This window comes from Artemia franciscana, chromosome 9, assembly GCF_032884065.1.
Source record: "Artemia franciscana chromosome 9, ASM3288406v1, whole genome shotgun sequence".
Classification (NCBI taxonomy): Eukaryota; Metazoa; Arthropoda; class Branchiopoda; order Anostraca; family Artemiidae; genus Artemia; species Artemia franciscana.
Window position 1 is genome coordinate 5,678,644 of NC_088871.1, and position 7,434 is coordinate 5,686,077.

Consider the following 7,434-nt stretch of genomic DNA (forward strand, 5'->3'; position numbering starts at 1 on the left):
ACTTTTTATCATTGTCATTTATTTTAATATTAAAATTTTAAAAAAGTAATTTCTTCAGTCTTTTCAATTAAATTCTCATCCTCTAAATTTACCTTTTCGTAAACATTAGTTGTGCATAACTCCCTTTTCAAGATATCACAATACAGCTTCTGACAAATTATGGCAAAGTTATTATTAGCTTTATCCACTGGCACAATTACAAATTCATTCCGTAGATTAGCAATTGCTTGTTTAATCTTCGCATTATAAAATAATGATTTAGTGTTGCTATTTTTTAAGTTAGAATATATTTTATTTTTTATTCTACTAATAATTAAATTCTTCCAACTTTGAAAACTCTATTTATTTTTATTCTCTTTCTTACACCACTTATCAATAAATAAATCAAAATCATTTTCCAAGCCATCAAGAACACTCGATGGTTTCAGATGATGAGAAAGACGAAAATTAGCCCCTTTATTCATTATAATTTGAAGATCATCTTGCTTTATTATTGACAAGTCCCCTGTTATAACATGTTTGTAAGTAGGATTTACAAATGGGCCAAGTTGCTTACAATTACAAACCGGTTTCCAATTTATATCACTATCTAATCTTTTTAGTATTAAATTATAACTAAAAATAATTTGCCCAATAGTTTTTGAAAATTTATACGTTAAAACTGGACTATCATTATAATTCAAATTACTAGGAAGGGCCTGTTTCACATGCCGCTGATTTAAAATTTCTGGTAAATTAAAATCTTCAATCTGCTTACAAATAAAATTAATAGGTAAATATAATCTGTTATCCTTATTACTAATCTTATCAAACTTTTTCTTTTTTGAAATGAATTTCGTTTTAGTTAGAATACAAATTGTATCACATATTACTTTAAAATTATATTCAAGAGCTGTATTATTTTTAACAATCCAGAAAAGTTTGATTAAATTCCTCTTGGATAAATTATTTAGACATTTTATTACAGAAATCATACCCCTAGATTCAAGTAGCTGGCATAGATCTATAGAAAGCATATGTACATCTAATTCCTTTTTTCTATTATTTTTCCTATGTCCTCCCGATCGTTTTTTACGTTTACTAGGACAAGTAAAAGAAGGATGGTCCAAAAAACCATCAATACATTTCCCCGTTGTAGTTGTTTCCCTGTGTCCCGGTCGTCACTTGTGTCCCGGTATCCCAGTCTGTAATTTCTCTTTGACTATCCTGGTCGTCATTTATATTCCCTCTGTCCCGGTGTCCCGGTAGTCATTTGTGTCCCGATGTCCCAGTATGTAATTTCTCTTTGAGTGTCCCGGTCGTCATTTATGTTCCCTGTGTCCTTGTCGTCATTTGTGTCCCGGTGTCCCGGTCTGTAGTCTCATCTTATAATGACGTCATATACAAAGCCTTATATACTTATAATGACGTCAAATGCAAACCCACAAACAAACATGCATATATACAACTTATTTTTATGTATATAGATACAGTTTCTTTTTTAGTTTTTTTTTATTTTAGTTTCTTCTTTTCTAGTTTTTTTTTAGTTTTTCTTTTTTTTAGTTTCTTCTTTTTATTGATTTGTTTTCTTCAATTTGTCAATGTTCATTCTAACATTGACACTTGAGAAATCTTTACGTGCCAAGCATGCAAAATATCCAACATTTGTGCAAATCCCAGTTTTTTTTAGTTTTTTCTTTTTTTAGTTTTTTAGCTTTTTTAGTTTTTCTTTCTTTTTAGTTTTTTATCTTTTTTTATTTTTTTTATTTTTTTACATTTTTTCTTTTTAGGTTTTTTCCTTTTTTAATTTTTTTTTTAGTTTTTTTCTTTTTGTTTTTTTTTAGTTTTTTACCTTTTTTCTTTTTTCAGTTTTCTTTTTCTTCTTTATTTTTCAGCATCACTATGAAATACATATCGCCGAACCTTTGTTTTTTTAAATAAAATCTGGTAGGCATTGATGACCTTATCCAAGTCAAAATCCCAAACCCAATCGTCATCGCTATCATTTTTAGTTACAATACGTTTTGACTCTCGCTGTCCAGATGGATTTTCATCTAACTGCACAGTTTTGCATTCTTTAGCCGCAAGCCTTTTGGAAATAACCCTTTGAGCAGATTCCTCGGCTGTTTCTTCTGCCATTGTAGGATTTGTACTAAAATTTCTCTTTGAATTAACTATTTGAGCAGCTTCCTCGGCTGCTCGGCAGGATGAAGAAAATTATATTTTAAAATGCCGTGAATTGTTTCACCAATTCGTCGTTGATATGTATGCTAAAATTGAATCAGAACGTTTGCTATATATCCGCCTGAATCAGACCAAGCTCCGCTCTGAACAATACATTCATTTGCGAGATGCAATTATAAATGACGGTAATACCACAAACGTTGGAAGATTAACAATTTTACCTTCGTCATATGCTGGCAGTCCCCGTCATATGCATGAATATGCTCAAGATGCTATTGTGTATGTTCGTCTCTATGGTCGTCCAGATTTATTTATTACATTTACATGTAATCAATCTTGGGACGAGATACTGCAGCTTTTACTTCAAGGACAATCGGCGGTTAATAGACATGACATTACGGCCCGTGTCTTCCGGCAAAAGTTGAAATCACTGATAACCTACATAGTAAAACTTGAAGTGTTTGGGTCAGTGCGATGCTGGATGTACTCAGTGGAATGGCAAAAACGAGGTTTGCCACAGGAACATATTCTAATCTGGCTACATAAAAAAATTACTTCGAACGAAATTGAAGATATGATTTCCGCTGAAATACCTGATGAAAATGTCGATAAGAGGTTACATGATATTATTGTAAAAAATATGATACATGGACCTTGCGGTGCACTGAACGAAAATTCACCATGCATGACCAAAGGAAGGTGCACAAAGCAATATCCTCGACTTTTAGTATCCAACACAATTACTGGCAATGATGGTTACCCACAATATAGAAGAAGATCTACTGAAGATGGCGGTAAAACAGTAATAAAAAAGAAGCGTAACGGTACCACCATCGAAGTAGATAACCAATGGGTTGTTCCATATTCCCCATTATTATCAAAAACATTTAATGCACACATAAACGTTGAATACTGTAACTCCGTAAAAGCAATCAAATACATATGTAAATACGTCAACAAAGGCAGTGACATGGCAGTTTTTGGCTTGCAGCCCGAAACCAAAGATATCGACGAAATCGTACAATATCAGCCTGGAAGACACATAAGCAGTAATGAAGCTGTTTGGCGAATTCTTTCAATTCCGATACATGAACGTAGTCCAGCTGTTGTTCACTTAGCGGTACATTTACAGAATGGTCAACGTGTTTATTTCTCGGAAACCAACGTGCAACAAAGAGCCCTGAATCCGCCGGATACAAAGTTAACCGCTTTCTTTTCGCTTTGCAAAAATGATTCTTTTGCAAAAAAACTGCTGTATACTGAAGTGCCTTCGTATTGCACGTGGAATACTAAAAATAAAGTATTTGAACGTCGACAAGAGGGTAAGTCAGTCGACGGCCAACCTACCATCTTCAAAGATACCACGATAGGAAGACTCTACACCGTTCACCCCAATCAACATGAATGCTTCTTTCTACGCCTGCTTTTGGTGAATGTACCCGGTCCAACAAAGTTACAGTACGAGTTATCTATTGTCGTATGTACAAAATGACATTTCAAAGTTAACGTCGGAACAAAAAGACATTTATGATACGAAAATGCATTGTGTCGATAACAACGTTGGAGAAATTTTCTTTTTGGATGTGCCAGGAGGTACTGGTAAAACGTTTGTGATAAAACTGATTCTGGCATCAATTCGATCAAAAAATGATATAGCGTTGGCAATTGCGTCGTCCGGAATAGCCGCAACATTGCTGCCTGGCGGAAGAACTGCTCATTCCGCTTTGAAATTGCCTCTGAATTTGCATTCTACAGAAACTCCCACGTGCAATATTTCCAAATCATCTGGGATGGGTAAAGTATTGCTGCAATGCAAACTTATTATTTGGGATGAGTGCACAATGGCACACAAAAAATCGCTCGAGGCTCTGGATCAATGCTTGAAAGATTTGCGAGAGAAGTCGAAACCCTTTGGCAGCACATTAATATTGCTTGCGGGAGATTTCAGGCAAACCTTACCTATAATACCTAGATCAACTCCTGCAGACGAAATGAATGCTTGCCTTAAAAATTCTAATTTATGGGCACACGTAAAAACATTAAAATTAACTAAAAGTATGCGTGTCCGATTGCAAAACTATGACTCTGGTCAAACATTTTCAGGTCAATTGCTGGCAATTGAAAACGGAAAGCTCCCAGTAGACTCAATTTCAGGACGTATACAACTACCTGCTGATTTTGACAATAGATTAAAGTAATTCGAAAACCTTGAAACAGATACTTAAAATTTTGAGGTTTATAATAAATTGTTGAGCTTTAGCAAGCTTGAGGCCAGTCAACACACAAACATGACGTCACCTGACAGACACATCCACAGACAACTTATTTATATATATATATATATATATATATATATATATATATATATATATATATATATATATATATATATATATATCATGAAAAGAGAAATCACCAATGCAACAGCACAAACACAAAAAAAAGAGAGACAGAAGGAGAAAAGGAAGACTGTTTTCCTAAATTAGTGATTAATATAGACCAGCACTTGAATGAGGCCTTAATTCTACTCATCCATACAATCACATAGGTCAAAGAGCATAGCCATACACAATCAACCATAAAGAATAATGCATGGACAGGCAGTCATGTCGTCAATAAGTATTTACTTAACAAGTCGTCAATAAGTCGTCATTTACTTAACAATAGAAACAATAAAGACAAATAATTCATAAGCAACCACCCAACACAAGGGCTCCTCAGTAGAATACACTTGTCTATAGGGTTTCGCCACATTAAATTCTCTACCCAGCCAAGTGTTGTGGCTACCACAGAATATCCATGGCATCCCTGTGTCAGGTATCACCCCTAAAATACATGCCTATGAAAGAAAAAAAAGCAAATGTAAAACAACCAAGCAACACCAAAACAAGCTTATCCTGTTAATATATCCCTCTTTTTTGCAACAATAGGTAAATTAAATATGATACATTTTACCAAATCACAAATATTAACACATTGCAAAAAACATGAATGAACTAAACAATTATAGAATTTATCTTTACCATGTGACAAATTTAAAAAAAAATCTGCTCTATTAGAAACACAATTCAAAATAAATGTCGCTGCAACATCATTTGTCGAACCTCCGAAATTAGTTGAAAATTTCTATAAGTATTTCCAGATAATTCTTTTGATATTTATTTAAAAGTTCGTTATAATGAAAACTAAATTTTTTAAATTGCCAAGTTAATTTATTTGCAGAAAAACCTCTTGATATCAATTTTTGGCTTTATTACAGAAATCATGGCTTTATTACAGAAATTCATATTTTAATACAGAAACCATACCCCTAGATTCAAGTAGCTGGCATAGATCTATAGAAAGCATATGTACATCTAATTCATTTTTCTATTATTTTTCCTATGTCCTCCCGATCGTTTTTTACGTTTAGTAGGACAAGTAAAAGAAGGATGGTCCATAAAACTATCAATACATTTCCCCTTTGTAGTTGTTTCCCTGTGTCCCGGTCGTCACTTGTGTCCCGGTATCTCAGTCTGTAATTTCTCTTTGACTATCCTGGTCGTCATTTATATTTCCTCTGTCCCGGTCGTCATTTGTGTCCCGATGTCCCGGTATATAATTTCTCTTTGAGTGTCCCGGTCGTCATTTATATTCCCTGTGTCCCGGTCGTCATTTGTGTCCCGGTGTCCCGGTCTGTAGTCTCATTTTATAATGACGTCATATACAAAGCCTTATATACTTATAATGACGTCAAATGCAAACCCACAAACAAACATGCATATATACAACTTATTTTTATGTATATAGATACAGTTTCTTTTTTAGTTCTTTTTTCTATTTTAGTTTTTTCTTTTCTTGCTTATTTTTAGTTTTTCTTTTTTTTAGTTTCTTCTTTTTATTGATTTATTTTCTTCAATTGTCAATGTTCATTCTAACATTGACACTTGAGAAATCTTTACTTGCCAAGCATGCTAAAGCTCCAACAATTTATAATAAACCTCCATATTTTGGGTATCTGTTTCAAGGTTTTCGAATTACATTAATCTATTGGCAAATATATTGAAATATTTGTGCAATTCCCAGTTTTTTTTTAGTTTTTTCTTTTTTTAGTTTTTTAGCTTTTTTTAGTTTTTCTTTTTTTTTAGTTTTTAATCTTTTTTTATTTTTTTTTATTTTTTTACGTTTTTTCCTTTTAGGTTTTTTCTTTTTTTAATTTTTTTTTGTTTTTTAGTTTTTTTCATTTTAGTTTTTTTTTTAGTTTTTTACCTTTTTTCTTTTTTCAGTTTTCTTTTTCTTCTTTATTTTTCAGCATCACTATGAAATACATATCGCCGAACCTTTGTTTTTTTAAATAAAATCTGGTAGGCATTTATGACCTTATCCAAGTCAAAATCCCAAACCCAATCATCATCGCTATCATTTTCAGTTACGATACGTTTTGACTCTCGCTGTCCAGATGGATTTTCATCTAACTGCGCACGTTTGCGTTCTTTAGCCGCAAGCCTTTTGGAATTAACCCTTTGAGCAGATTCCTCGGCTGTTTCTTCTGCCACTGTAGAATTTATACTAAAATTTCTCTTTGAATTAACTATTTGAGCAGCTTCCTCGGTTGTTTCTTCTGTCATTTTAAGATCTAAACTAAAAATTCCTATCCACGTGCCAAGCTTGCTAAAGCTCAACAATTTATAATAAACCTTAAAATTTTAAGTATCTGTTTTAAGGTTTTCGAATTACTTTAATCTATTGTCAAAATGTTTCGAAATATTTATGCAATCCCCAGTTTTTACTGGAATTTCGGCTCTTTCTTCTGTCATTTTAAGATTTATACTAAAAATTCCTCTTCACGTGCCAAGCTTGCTAAAGATCAACAATTTATAATAAACCTCAAACTTTTAAGTATCTGTTTTAAGGTTTTCAAATTACTTTAATCTATTATCAATATATTTCGAAATATTTATGCAATTCCCAGTTTTTACATTTTAGTTTGTTTTCTTTTTCTTCTTTATTTTTCAGACGTCATATGCAAACCCTCAACACAAAAATACATACAACTTATGTTTATATATATAATAGATATAACGTAACAGACATAACACACAAACAACTTATTTATATATATATAATAAATATAACGTAACAGACATAACACACAAACAACTTATATATATATATATATATATATATATTATATATATATATATATATATATATATATATATATATATATATATATATATATATATATATTATATATATATATATATATAGATATATATATATATATATATA